We start from the raw sequence: 15,856 nt of genomic DNA, 5'->3' as shown, positions 1-15,856 counted from the left end.
ATTTTACATATCTTTTTTTCTGTGTAATGATTTTTCATCAATTTATTCATAAAATATATTTCCCTAATCCTCTCTTTAGCTTTATCTCATCTTTGGTTTAACCATCCATTTGATTTTTATATTTTAAACAATTACAAGTTTTGTTGTCCGAAATTTTAACTTCCTTTTTTTAACGCTTTTCTGTCATTTTGATACCATATTTTATCTTACTTCCCTGCCCTAACTTTACCTCTTGGACTTCATATCTTACTACCCTCACTTTTCCTACTCTCACTCAGACTTAGCCACACAGGCTTCCTTACTGTTTTCACAGTTACTACCTCAGGACCTATGAATGTTGGATTTTCCCGGCCTGGAATATTCATCCTTCAGATATACAGCTGACTTACACTCTTACCTCCTTTAGCTTCAAGTATCCTTTTCTCAGTGAGGGTTTCCCTGGTCTCCAAGGTATTAATAAAATGGAAATCACACCCTTACCCAAAGCTCCCTACCTACCTCCTGTTTTATTGCCATTCATAGCACATTTCAGTGTGAAACATATTTTGCTTTCTATCTGTCTCTTACAACTAAAATGCAAATTTTATAAAGGCAGTGATGATGGTGGGGGAAGGGGATGGCAGTGGTGAATTTTTGTATTCTCAGTAACTAGAAAAATTCCTGATATAATTTGGTCCTTGAAAAAGCTTAGTTAAGTGAAATAAACATGTCTCATTGCATAAATATTCTTCCTTATTCTTTCTTCTTTAATCCTTTTAAACACGTTTTTCTAATCTAGTCTGATAACTCTATTATATGAAATTCTTGAAGGTCTAATGCAGCTCTTTGTGTTTTAAGATGAATCTATGTGTTGTGAAATTTGGGGTTATGATGTCACTTTAATCTGAAGAGTTTTAGATCTAGTTGGGCAGAGGGGACTTCACTCACATGATATGCATTTATGTCTTATCTTTACATTTTTCTCTACAGGAAATCTTTCATGGCCTGGGTTGAGGATCTCTCTGTTCAGAGAGGTCTAGCTATTGATCCCAGAGTGCCATCAGCCTGAGATCATTTGTGATGCTCATTTCCTAGTTTGCTGGGACACTAGTGGAATTTTAATTACATGGCCAGACCCTGGGAAGTTCTACATCTATGCTTTGAAAGCCACAGATCAGTTTTTTGGTTGCTGTTCTTACTTTACTTTTTCCCTGAGATCTTGGGCAGTTACAGACCAGTGTCCCTGTCTCTGTGGACTCCTTTACCAGGGGAAAGACTGCTTCTCTTCCACTTTCGACTGACGACAAAAAGTTCTTTTCATTAAGGGTCAATTCTTGTTTCTTGTCTCTTGCATATTCAGAGCTTTGTCTCTTATCTGTCTGCAGCCTAGCTATGCAAAAAAAGATGTCTTTAGACATTTTTCAACATTAAGTTAATTCTGTGGAGGAATTCTGATCATCTAGTGAACCATATTGTCAGAAAAGCAGTCTGGAAATTCTATCTGTGTTAGTTCCCTCCAGCTGCCAGAATAAAGTATCACAATCTGGGTTGCTTAAAACATCAAAAACATGTTCTCTCATAGTTCTAGAGGCTAGAAGGCAAAAATCAATGTGTCGGTAGGGTCATGGTTTCCCTAAAATCCATAGAGGAATGTTTTCCGCTGCCTCTTCCAGCCTCTGGCAGCCTCATGAATTTCCTGGCTTGTGGCTGCTTAACTCTGAGCTCTGCGTTCACTTTCACCTGACTTTCTCCTTCCTGTGTTTTTCCATTTCTTCACATGGCACTCTTTTTATAAAGATGCCTCTAGTATGACTTTTTCTTAGCTAATCACATTGTCAATAATCCTATTTCCAAATAATGGCACATGCTGAAATAGTATTAGTACTTCAACATTTTGAAGGTTGGAGCGTTGAGGGGAGAACCCGTAAGACAATCAAAAGGAAGCAGGTGCTATTTCGCTCTCACCTATTGCTTTCATGTTAAGATATAGGTCCAATGTTGTCAGACATTTGTTTATCAAGATAATCTAGAGATTTAACTTTACATTTAAAATATTCCAATTTGTAAATAGTGACTGCCTACCAAAATTTTAAAAACATTATCATTAAGTCAATATTTTGCTGGCAAAACACAACTACTGACTAGGTGGATTTATAGACTACTGATTTTCAATCTTCACAATTATATGAGGCACACTAGGTTACTTATCCAGTGCTTCCTTTGAGTCAAACTAGAATATTTTTAATACATTAAAAGACCATGGAGTATCTGAAAAGGTATTCCAAATAGATGACACATCCGTCACAAGGTCCAAAACTAAAATTTATGTACCTTTACTCATAAAATAGCTCCTTGGGCCACGACTTAGAATTTATTCATCATTATTTTACACATATTTCTAAGAAATTGGCCAGGTTTCCTACTCAGAGTAGATTTAAATTAGGTTCAGTATGTGAGAAATTTGAGGGTTGTCGCTAGAGGAAAGTGCATGGATAAAAATGAAAAGTGACAGCCCTGACAGAAAGAGACAGAAAAAAAAGATTTTCAAAAGCAGATTTAAGAATTCCAAAAGTCACAGCAATCTGGCATCATTTGGTGCACTTTGGAAACCTGGAGGGCATTACTATTATAACTTGCTGCAATAATTCATGTCCTAAATGTCCACCTTAAACATTAGGAAAAAGTTTAAGTTATAATTTATTGAAGTGGGCAGAACAAAAAAAAATGATTGTATTCAGAAAGACTCTCAACATTCACAAGAGATATTCAGCCAGCATGCACCAGGACAGCTGAACTGCCAGCTAAAAATACTGAAATACTTCCACATGGTTGGTAGCTGCTGCCCTGCACACCAGATTGCCTGCACCACAGGGGGTTCCAGACTGCGCCCCCTCCCCAGTTCAGCAACTATAAGAACAATGACCGGCCAGATCAGAGGCTGAAGAGCTTACTGTTCTAAGACTTACAGAACTATCTGTTCTGTTCTCCTACTTTTGCCAACTATGGTGTGTATTACTCCTACTGGTGCAAATATTTACCAAAGAAAATTTATTTACTTTAACATCTCCATATATATGACTTGAAAAATATATACATGACTTAAGAAAGAACAAGAATGTTAGGGAGTAAATCGATCTGTGAATAAGTGCCGTGTCCTCTGAGCAGAGGGCATGGTCACTGAGAAAATGACTAGTTACCTCACTTAACATCACTTAATATTCGCAATAAGAAATGACCTGTCCTTAATTTTATTTGACAGCAAACTTTCTATTATAAAGTGACTACCCTGGCGTTTTACCTACAATAAGGTAAAAAGACTGAAAAACTCATTAGTTACCTTGAAATTTATATTTTAGTCATAATTAGTAAATTATCTTTTGGGTTTTACATATCTTCTCCTATGAGATTAGTTCACTGGGGCAAATCCTGAAAGATTTTCTGTGACTTGAAAAATATAAGGATTTGACAAATCAGCTTTCCAAAGTTGAGGTAAATTCACCAAGTTAATGAGATCCATGGGGACCTGGGAAGTCAGTTACCATGTCATCCCAGGGAGCATCCCTCTGTGCTTTTGCACAGGTCTAATTCTCTGTCCTATAGGAAATTTTATGATAGTTTTCTATCATTGTAAAGAACTTCATAACGTAGTCTACCTTTAAGTATTATCTAAACCACATTCAATGATTACAGATTTGTTGTTAAGAAGCCATGAACAAATACTGATTTATTTTCGTGGCATCAATAGGTTGTTTTTAAATATCAAATTTTCTAAAAATTCAAACAAGAAACCCCAAAATACACAAAAATCATCTTCACATGCTATTGATAATCTAGACAAGAGAGACAAATATCATATACATTTAAGTGAACACATTTTAATATAATAAATATACATTTATTTAAATATGTTTATATATTCAATTGATAAATTAGAAAAGTGTTTAATTCATAGTTCTTTGTCTAATAGATAAGCATATAAAGTTTCATGGTGGAGAAGTGAGCATTGGAAATAAATCAAAATACTTGAGTTATATTTTTACTTTCTCCCTAACACAACTGAATGAACATTGGACAAGACACTAAATCCCTCTGGCTCTCTGTTCTCTCATGGTAAGAAAAAAATATATTATCCATTTGTAGACTATGGTCCATTTCATCTCTAACATTTGATGAATCCTATGAGTTCATTTAGTTCATTTTTCCGATTAAACAGATGAAGAAAATGAAAACAGAGAGAGATGAAATGACTTGCTCATGGTCACACAATTAGCTAATGTCCAAACTGAAAATAAGAGCAAATTTTTTACTCTTAGTCCAATCTACTGTTCTACTACAGCATATAATTGCCAGAGAGGGTGTGGACGGTGGTAATCTTTGCAATAATCATTTTCAAATATTGACAAAGAAAAAAAATCCAGTGATTCAGGGGGAAAAATGTAATTTTCTTATTTGAATGTGTCACTATTTTAAGGTATATATTTCTAGAGAGAGTTAAGTCAAAGAATTATGCATTGTCTCGTATTATACAAGAGCATTATACAAGTCAATTAGAACTGACAATAAAACAACTTTCAGAAAAGATCTTCTGAATTGCCTTTATTTCTCGTTTAAAATCACTGAAGCAAAATCACGTTCCAGTTCAAATATTCTCCAAGTCTATCCAGCCTATACACTTTCCACTGCAGCATTGTTACTCTCTTCCTAGGTTTGAGCAAAGAAACACTTTTACTTCTCTAACTCCTGTGTGGGCAGAGAAATTCTAACTGCCATTATTTTCCAGGTAAGAGAGTAAGAAAATGTATTTAGATTTTTAAAACACCAAACTAGGCTTTAATTTTTAATTAGAAAGGCATGACCTATTTAAAAAGAATGACAAAAGTATTTTTGTTTGTATAAAATATTCTATTCCAAACCATAAAAAATACAAGAAAAGAACTTAGCCCTGAACACCATCTCATGTATCTTAATAATCATTTAAATAAAGATTTCCACCAGATTGCTTTGCCATTATTTCTGATTCTTCAATAATCTTTGTCCCCATCACTGTGAGGATTTCTTGGGTCTGAGAACACGATGAAGGGAAAGAAGGAGATTTAGCACCCATTAATCCTGATTAAATCTGAAAGAGAAACATTGTAAACTTGTTCCTTGCTTTAATAAAACAGTGGCATAAATGTTACTAAATAGTATGGGTATGTTTTATTATCTGAAAATGAAGTATGTTGTCTTTATTTCAAAAACAGTCTTCACCAAAATTTGGCTAGAAAATGTGACTTGGTGCAGAAAACTTATTTTTAGTGGACTGTGATTGCATCATCACTTTAGTAAATAGGTAGTTCTCCAAGTGATTGTGAGAAAAAAATAATGTCCCTATTGTCTAATACTTTACTACATGCTATACACTACACTATACTAGACTCTTCAGATGCATTATTTATTTTTACAACTAGCCTATGAAATAAGCATTTTTTATTACTTCTACTTTATAGATGAGTTAACTGAGGATCAAGTAATTAGCTTGCCTGGGTTTTTAGAGGAAGTATATAGCAGATATGAAATTTGGATTTACTTTATCTACCTATATGTGAAATATTTAACATTTAGTAGTAACAATTCCCAACAGATTCCTGGTTAATATTGCCAATTATTAACTTAAAAGATGATAATTCTTTTAGCAATAGTAACTAGTATTTGATAGCTTATATAGGCCGAACATACCAAAATCCTATGAGTTTGATATTACTATTATCTCATTTTACATCGTGAAAATTGACATCAGTAAGTAGTAATTAACAGAACTGCGACATGAAGGCAAGTAATCCTACTTCAGAAATATTCCCAAATATCTAGACTATAGTGCCATCGCGCTAAAGAAAACAACTTCAAATTAAAGGAGTATACTTCAAACAATTATAAAATATTTCTTTGATGATTTAAGGCACACTTCTAACTGTGCTTCAAGGCTATTATTTATAACATTGCTGTGATAAAACCACCCTGGAATCTCAGAAGTGAAGGCCAACAAGTCAGTCAATATTTGCTTCATTACATGCAATTTTTCAGATTATTAGTTTCCTTTCCAACAAATTCCTGTGGTGAACCTGTTTATTATTTATTTCTCTTAGAAAATGACATATATATTACTGCTTAAGCTGTGTAGTTGCTTTATTTCAGATAAATCAATTTGCATTTAAATTCCTTATCAAAGCTATGGAATCTTTATGTTTTTGATAATTTTTTTTTTTTTCCTTTTCATGCAGACCTGTAACTAGGAAGATCAGAAACCATGACAACACTGTCTTACTCAAAGAAAGAAAGTTGAACGTAGTAATCCTTTGGCCTCTGACATAAACCAGCCCAATAATGAGGTGTAAGCTGGGCCTTTTCCTGTGTACTGTGTATCATTATTGTTACAATGGTGGTTTTCGTTGAGTATCTACCTCAGAAGCATTTCACAAAATTGACAAAGTTTTAGATGTTTTTTACAGAGGTCCACCAAATCTCAAATCACTGAGATAAATTAGAACTTAGGTGATTTATGTGATGGAAAAGGTACTAAGCTATCAGAGACAATTATTGTTGGCAAAATCTCACCTAGAGTAAATACAATATAGAGTTGTAAAAACAATTTTACAAGAATGTTACCAGCTTCACAAAAGAGTGAAAACACCATTAATTTTGTAGGCTGTCACAATGTCCTTCCTTATGAAGATCTTTTTTTTTTTTTTTTTTTTTTTTTTTAATTGAAGGATATTTTCTATCTTGGGTCAAGAAAAAAATACACATTGAAAGAAATTACAGGCAAATTGTACCCACCTCCATTTTTTTTCCTCTTCTGATTCTGAATCAGGAGTTATGTGGAGAGAGTAGTCATAGACAATGTTTCAAAGGAGATGCAGTTTGTCTTTATCTGGTCTTTTACTTTCCCTTCTTGTTTTTATAGTTTATTACAGCTGTGACCAAATAGTAAGATTCTAGATTTGACATGAAGAGGATAGTTTTTGACAAATGACTGTCAATGTTATTAGTTGTGTTGGCTTGAATGGCGATCCAGTGAAATTATATTTGAATATGTGCCCACATTGAAGAGATGTGAGACAAATGTCCCCAGCACTCCAGGCTTGCGGAGACCTGGCTCTGTCTCCTGCCTTTTCTCTAACACTCACTGCCTGTCCTGTGGTGTTTACTTGATACCACATGCCCCTGGAAGCACTCCCAATTTTTCAACTTGGTCTCTATCCTGATAAAACCTCTACGAGACCATGACAGCCGTCTTAAACTTTAACCCAGTAAGTCATCAATCTGCACAAAATTTGATCATCTTATTTCATTTTACCGCAGACAAGTGGCCCCAGGCATTCTAGGTTTTCTGTCTATTTTTCCATTATATCTACTTTTCTAAAAAGCGTGTTTTGGATGATAACTTTTATGATCATCCTTCCTCATCTATAGACAATGTTTCTACTAATTCCCAAATTATCTTCAGGTCAATGTCACCTAGAAAGTTGCGTTTTTAAATTACTAATTTACAGATGTTCCCCAGTCCTCATAAATAAACTGCTGCATGAGGCTACCTCACAGTATTTCTGACAGGCTCTTCAGTGACCATTGTAAAGATTTCTTAAGAGTTCATACTTTAGAGAATTAAAGTACTTTGAAGTCTGACAGCTTGGCTTGCCACTGATCTGTGGAAATTTGGAATGAAAATTAACCTCTTTGAGCTTCAATTATTATTGTTACTCAATACTCTAAAAGGAGAATTAATAGTAATGCTTACCACATAGTGTTAAGAGAATCAAAGAAAACAGCGAAACCAAAACAAGTCAGGTGCTTGTAAAGTGCTTCATACACGATACGTAATAAGATGAATAGTTCGTACTGAGGACTTGTGTGCTTTGCACTGTCCTATATATGTTTGCATATAGAAATTGTGTGAAGATTAAATAATACTGTACATGCATATAATAATATTAAATAATACTGTATATAATATATATTAAAATGTATACAATTTATAATACAATAATACTATATAACAATATAAAAATACTGTATACAATTAATATATAATTAAATAATACTGTATATGCATATAATTAATATGAAAGAATAATACTCTATATGCATATAAACATATACGGTATTATTATTTAATCTTCAATAAATTTCCTATGAAGTTAAGGAAAGAAAGATCTCTGGTCTCCATTGACTGTGGGGCTGCCCTTCTTATGTTCTTCCAGTGGCTTGGCAGGGAGTTGGATTAGTTGGACTGAACTACTTTACGGAATTCGAACAAGGTCTCAGATTGATGCAGCAGCATTAATTAGTGTTTCAAATCTCTAGGTCAGTTCAGAGGCTTCTCAAGGGCCTTAGGTCAAAAAATCTCTTTGTGAATAAAACCTTAGGTGTGCTTTACCCACTTTGAGTCCAACCTACAAATATGCAACTAGCGCAGGGGTAGAATTCCCTCCACTTGGGGGCTCTTCCACGGCTCTATTGTCCTGGCTGACCTCAAAGGAGCCACAGGGGGGTTAGAAGGATTCATGAGCGCCATCCTACACTTCTGTTGGAAGGTGCTTTCACTAAATGGCATCAAAATTTTTGCCATGCACGGACAGTGGGATGGAGCACTGGGCACCTGCACAATAGAAGCATGGGAGCAACTGAGGCACAGAGAAAACAAAGTTCCCCACAAGAGATAGCAACGAAACACTTCAGCGTGCAGATGAATTTAATGGTATAGCTCCTCTCAACACTGTTAATGATGACAATTATTGGCATTATTGGTGTAATGGGAGGCCTCAGATAAAAGTTTTTGGACTGACAGGGTCTTAGAACTCTCTTCAAGTCATGCTACAATCTTCATTCAAACACACACAAAAATACAAAAAATAAGAATGCACTTTCATGTGAATTTTTACATAAACTGGTACAAATTTGGGGTGTGCTAATTATGTAATTATAATACTAATTATTCTGCACTTTAAAAACATTTAAAAATCATGCAGTTCTCTCTTCTTAAGATTGGTTGCTTCAGTGCGAGTAAAAATACTTTCTCTATCCATAAAATTGTGAGGTTAATTTAAGTCAGTGCTTTCCAATGAACAGAAGCATATCTATTAATTGACAGAGTGGAGGCAGCGATGGAAGGAGAAGAAAGTGAGGTAGGACAAGGTGACTGGCATTATGTACATTCCTAGGTCTGACACTGACAGATTAGTCGACTAATGCAGGCCAGTGGACTATCTTCACCTCTCTCCAGATCAGCAAGTGTAGGGATTTCAGAAAATGAGTCTTTTAGGCTGTATCTGAGGAAAGCTGGACACACAGCTAGGACAGAGTAGAGAGAGAAGAATATCCATGGGAAAAAAGAATCCTACCTTTAGCCTCCACTACTGATTCAGTTCCTTGAGACAGCAGACTCAGGGCTGAAAGAATGTTATAGTGTAGAACAGTCTTGACTCAGTCATTGTTAGCTAGTTGTACTTTGGCAAATCACTTCAACCATTCTGCATTTCCAACCCTCTTTTGCCCCCTTGGAAATGGGAATAATAATGCAAACCTCAGGAAGTTAGTGAGATTTAAAATATTTTTTTTTTCCTTGAGACAGAGAAAAAAAACAAAAAAACAAAAAACAAACAAACAAACAAACAAAAAAAACTCGCTCTGTCACTCAGGTTGGAGTGCAATGGGCATGATCTCCGTTCACTGCAAACTCTGCCTCCCAGGTTCAAGTGATTCTCCTGCCTTAGTCACCCAAGTAGCTGGGATTACAGGTGCCTGCCACCACGCCTAGCTATTTTTTTTTTTTTTTTGTATTTTCAGTAGAGTTAGGGTTTCACCATTTCGCCGTGTTGGCCAGCCTGGTCTCAAACTCCTGACCTCAGGTGATTCAGCTGCCTCGGCCTCCCAAAGTGCTGGGATTACAGGTGTGAGCCACTGCACCTGGCCAAAAGATATTTTTTATATATACCATTCAGTGCATGGTACTGTTTTTCTGTGATTGACGTGGTGCGTAGAGGGACTAGATAGAGGGTCTGTGAACGTTATTTATTCATTAAATTAAACTAAAAAAGAGTCTTCTCTGAAGAACCTAAATATAGTTACCAGGTAAGTCAATGAAGGCATTTGTGAGCATTATGAAAATACAATGTGAGTAACATCATTTCCATTAATTTTTCTAAAAAGTATATGGCAGTGTGGGAGAGACCAAATTGTGTTTTCCTTCACGTTGCACAATAGCAAAGCCCATAGAAGAACAATTCTGAAGATGACTTTGGAAGTTTTCTTGAAACTCTGTTGGTTAAACAAAATAACTTGCTTTACAGCACTAGGAATAACTATTAATATCCAACGTTTTGAAAAAATGTTCTGAGATCTCTTTGACCTTTTCTGACTGCACGCACAGATGCATTGAGATTCTCAATGGAAGCAAATGCCACAACTAAAAAGTGGAATTAACTTAATGACACTGAATCTCTTTTCTGTCTTAAGCAAGGTGACATTGAGATGATTGTCCCTTTATTAAGAATGAATTATAAGCAATTTTTATTCTCACTGAATAATTTATTTTTGCACATGTATTTTTGAAACTATTTGGTTTGGTATCACACTCATTACTTTTTAAAATAAAGTAACATTTTAAATTTATTTGTATTGCTACCTTCAAAATAAAGCAAAAAATATTTCCTTTCCTTCTTAAAGAGTGATATAATTTTCCCCCTGTATGTAAGATAAAGACATTAAGAACATAAGAGTGGAGATGGTAGATGGAAGTGGCAAAGCACATTAACATAGTATGAGCATGCTTAGGAAAGGCAGGACTTCACAATCTCAAAGTTCCTTCCTTCCCGTTATAATAGACTATGTATTCGAGAATTTGGACATAATGTAGTTTGGAGAACAAGAGAATACATTCCTCAAACCTGGACCCCTGAATCTAAAACATAAGAGTAAAGACGAATTAGGATAGTGGTTTTCTAAGTGTGATTTTATTTATTTATTTATTTATATTTCATTTTTATTTATTTATTAGATATAGGATCTTGCTCTGTTTCCCTAGCTGGAGTTCAGTAGCTTGATCATGGCTCACTGCAATGTTGAACTCCTGAGTTCAAGCAATCCTCCTGCCTCAGCCTCCTGAGTAGCTGGGACTGCAGGCACATGCCACCACAGCCTGTTCATTAAAAACAAACGAATAAACAAAACAAAAGAAAACTCACAATATTTTGTAGAGATGAGTCTCACTATGTTGCCCAAGCTGATCTTGCAATCCTGGCCTCAAGCCAGGATTCTCTCATCTCAACCTCAAAAAAATGTTAGGATTACAGACATGAGCCATTCATCTGACCAAAGTGTCATTTTAGAACCAACGACATCAGTATCATCTGGGAACTTACTAGAAATATAAATTATCAGGCTCTGCCTGTACCTGCTAAATTATTAACTCTAGACGTGGATCCAAAAATCCTGTGCTCTTATAAGCCGTCCAGGTGAGTCTCATGCTTGCTGAAGTTTGAGAACCACTGAATTAGGGAAGTGCGTATGTAACATCTCTGACCATGCATCATGTATGCGACTAGGAAAGTAGTCTCCTACGGTTAGGTCTAGTGAAAGTAATCTTGAAAATGATCTTCACCTAATTAATGACACTAAATGTTTTGAAAAAGGAAAAGAGAAATTTTTTCTTAGAATTGAGTTCCTGTAACAGGAGAGGAAACCTCATCAGCAAAGACTTAAATGTACCAATCACGTTCAAATACTTTAATATTATTTTTGTTGGGTGGAGACAGTAACATGCAAAATCAACATAAACACATAAAAATGTACACCTTCCAGTGCAATGAAAAGCTGGAGTCTATGTCTAAATGTTCTAAGCCAATCAGTTATACCTGAGTTGGTACCTGAGCATTTGGTCCTTTTCTCTCAAAATCTCTTTACATAGCCTTTCTGATGAGGAAGGTGCCTGGCTCATAGCCACTGCTAATGGGACCAGGGATGAACAACTAAGCCATTTAAATTCTTTCAGCAAAGAGTTTGGAATTGGCACTCAGGCACTCAGGGTGCATTTGTAGAGGAATTAAGAGGCCATGGAAGTTGAGGCTTAGGTGGCCATGTATACTCAAAAGCAGATAATGGAAGGCTTTTAGAGGAAGAGAAGAAAAAATGAAGTAAATACACAGAGTATCTGTGGAGTAGCATGGGATATGGAGGAGGGATAGGAAGAGGGAATGAATGACAAGAGATTGCCAACCCCCTAGTAGTTTCTAAGTCCAGTCGCATTTTCTCTTCTTAGATTTCCTGTGTTAATATCCATCTAACAAATTGTCATAATTTTTTATTATTGCTTGGATAGATGAGTCTAAAGAAGTTTTCTGTTAAGTTTGAAAAGTTTATCAGTGATTATTAATATTAATTTAAATATGCATATAATTTTGATCAGCTATTGACTGAGAACAAGGGCCAGCATTTCACGAATACCAAATTTCCTCTCTAGCAGAAAAGAAATCTCACACCATGAAGAATAGGAAATGTTGTGCTATGTGGCAGTTAAATTGATTTCCCTTTATTAACTGAAGGGAAAGGAACAGAAGAATTTAAAGTATAGACCAACCAACAAGAATTGCAATGCAGATTAATCAAAGTCAAAAAGCCAAGGCAGTCTTTCAAAGGATGCATGTAACACCGCAAGGCTAAGAAAAGCCTGATAGGCAGGCACTAGGGTAAGCACCAATGAAACACAGAACTGGAGTCCTGCTGAGCCCTCTGAAGCACAAGTGCCAAAGGAAATACTAAGGATGGTTGCAGCTGAGTACAAAACAGGCTCTGGGCCAAACACTGCTAAAACACAAAACATGTTGGACAAGCCTGACCCTAATAAAAGATAAGCAGAATGTGACACAGGGCTCCAGCATGGGTCTTTTTTACCTTAAGTAAGCAATTAGGCATCTGGCTCTGAAGTTGCACATGATAATCATCGAAGCAGAAAATTGATAAAGGCATTTGGAAATAGGAAGAAGAAGCTGAATTTTTAAGATCCCAAAAGGTAATTATAAACATATCTTCTTCTCACGTGCTTTAGCAGAAGATAGAAGGCCTATTGTGAAGTTAGAATCTATCCACCCAGTAGATGTATTCTTCCCAATAAAGTGTGATAGTTCCAATAAGTTAATTTGGGTTGACACGTGGAATTTTTAAATAATCACTTAAAATGTGTAGTTACCTCTATAGTGTTTATTTACCTTCTATTCCCCTTCCTCTTATTATATACACCCAGAGGAATGAACAAAATTATAATTCTCATGTTTAGATGAGAATACTGATTAATTGACTTAAGGTATTCATTAAATATTTCATTAATCATTGTATCTCACTATACAACTCTTAGGATTACTATTAAAAATTAGCAAAATTGCAAATAATTAATATCTTGGATGTCAGGTGACTGTAAAAAAGAGGAAACCCTCTCTCCAAGACTGAAAGGTCCACAGCTGCATCACTTACTAGTATAAAACTAAAAGATTGTTTGTATCAAGAAGAGAGAAAGAAAATGGAAAGTCTTCAATTATTTTTAAATCAAATGAGGTACACTCCAGGAGGAGCATTCCTGGAAGGCTGTGAATAAAATGAGCTTGTGTTGCAGCTTTGGAGAAAGCCTGGGTACAACTGAAAAAGCTCCTTTTGTACTCAGATGTTCCATCCTTTAACCAATATCTAAAACTTCCCCCCAGGACTATTCCTGGGGTATCAAGACTCAGGGATTATCCTGATATTTAGTTGAATTCTTCCTAGATCTGCCAGTGATTCGTAAGGCAATTAGCAGGAACTGAAGATATCAGGTATAATTTGAATATTTGTTCCTGATCCCTAATTTTGAAGGTGGGGCCTAGTGGGAGGTGTTTTTGTCATAGAGGCAGATCCTCCACTTTGTGTCCCTCTGCCCCCATCCCACAGTAATGAGTGAGTATTCCCTCCCTTAATTCACTTGATAGTTGGCTGTTTAAAAGAGCATGGCACTCCTCCTCCCCGCTTTTTCCCTGGCCATGTGATGTTTGCTCCCCATCCCCTTCTGCCATGCATGGAAGCCTCCTGAAGCCTTCAGCAGAAGCAGATGCTGGTGCCATGCTTCTTGTACATCCTGCGAACTATGAGCCAAATAAACCTCCTTTCTTTATCAATTACCCTGCCCCAGGTATTCCTTTATACTGATGCAATAGACTAGGGCAATATCCGAGATTCAAATGCACTCATGCAATATGTTGTAAGCTTCCTTCTAAAAGCCATCTAAGATAGGATCGTTTACTTAGCAGGGCTCATTCTCTGCGAGCTTTTACACAGACTTGTCAGTGCTTCTCATGTCCTCTCTTTTCCCTCACCACTCTGCTGGTAATTTTATTTATTTATTTATTTTTATTTTTATTTTTTGAGATAGAGTCTGACTCTGTCACCTAGGCTGCAGTGCAGTGGTGCCATCTCTACTTACTGCAGCCTCTGGTTCCTGGGATCAAGGGATTTTTCCTGTCTCAGGCCAAGGAGTAACTGGGACTACAGGCAAGCACCAGCACGTCAGCTAATTTTTGTAAATATTTTTAGCTGAATTGGGGTTTCACCATGTTGGCCAGGCTGGTCTCGAGCTCCTGACCTCAGGTGATCCACCTACCTCAGAATCCCAAAGTGCTGATTTTACAGGCATGAGCGACCATGCCTGACCTTGATGATCACTTTAAACTCAGTTCACCTGAACAAAATGTAGACATGAGCATTAGGCTAGCTGTCCAGCCACTGCATCCTCCTAGAGAAAGTCAACTTTCTGTGTTGGTAGAAGACACGAAATTTATTCAGAAGACAGTAGAAGGCACAGTGGATCCCAAGGGTATGACAATGTTATTGATAAGCCAACTGAAAATGTTGGCTTTGCCTATGTCAATTTTCATTCAGAGATTTTCACATAATAACAATGATCACTTTACTATTTGTTTCTAAATAGGTAATTTCATGCATAACATGGTAATATGTACTGAGATATCTTCAACTTTCTTATAGTTTGCTTGAACTAAAAAGTTGTAACATTTTATTATGTTGATATATTAACCCAACTTGGCAAATTGCAACCAAGAGGAATCATACATGATATCCTATGGATTTTTCATTCTCATCTTGTTGAATTCAGGAGTTTAGGAAGATCTATTTAACAATTCCTATGAGATGAGCAATGTATTTTGAAGATCAAAGAAAAAGAAGTCAGAATTGGAAAAAGCAAGAGAAATATTTTCATTAGTCTGAAGCAAATTAAAACTCTCCCCATTTTGTATTTACAATAGCAATACAGGTAAAAGATTCCGCCTTAGGAGTGATCATGCTAGAATCTAGCTGATATTAGCCATGTCTAAACACTGTCATATCAAAATATTAGTTAACTATTTAGCATATTCTCAGATTTTAATGTAAAAATTGATCATTATATTTTGCATGAATTTTTGAAAAAACTGTGGACGTACAGGGTAGTTGCAAAAATAGTGCAAAGATAATTTTCCTGTACCCTTATCCCATCTCTCCATTTTTTTAACATCTTTGAAAGCCATAAGAGCTATGTTGAAGCTAAGAAATTAACCTTGGTACAATATTGTAAAATAAAGTCCAGAACTTATGCAGACTTCACCAGTTTTTCAAAGAATGTCCTTTTTTTTTCTGATCCAAGATCTAATTCAGAATCCCATATTCCATTTAGTTCTGTGTCTCCTTGGTCTCTGCCAATCTATAACAAATACTAGTTTCTTCTCAAATTTCATAATCTTGATACTTTTCAAGAGTACTGGTTAATTTTTCTTTTGTAGAATATGCCTCAGTTTGGGTTTTACTGATGTTTTCTTTCTCTTAA

Source organism: Saimiri boliviensis, chromosome 5 (assembly GCF_048565385.1).
Source record: "Saimiri boliviensis isolate mSaiBol1 chromosome 5, mSaiBol1.pri, whole genome shotgun sequence".
In the NCBI taxonomy this organism is placed as follows: domain Eukaryota; kingdom Metazoa; phylum Chordata; class Mammalia; order Primates; family Cebidae; genus Saimiri; species Saimiri boliviensis.
The sequence above is the reverse complement of the archived record's forward strand: the minus strand, read 5'-3'. Positions refer to the sequence as shown.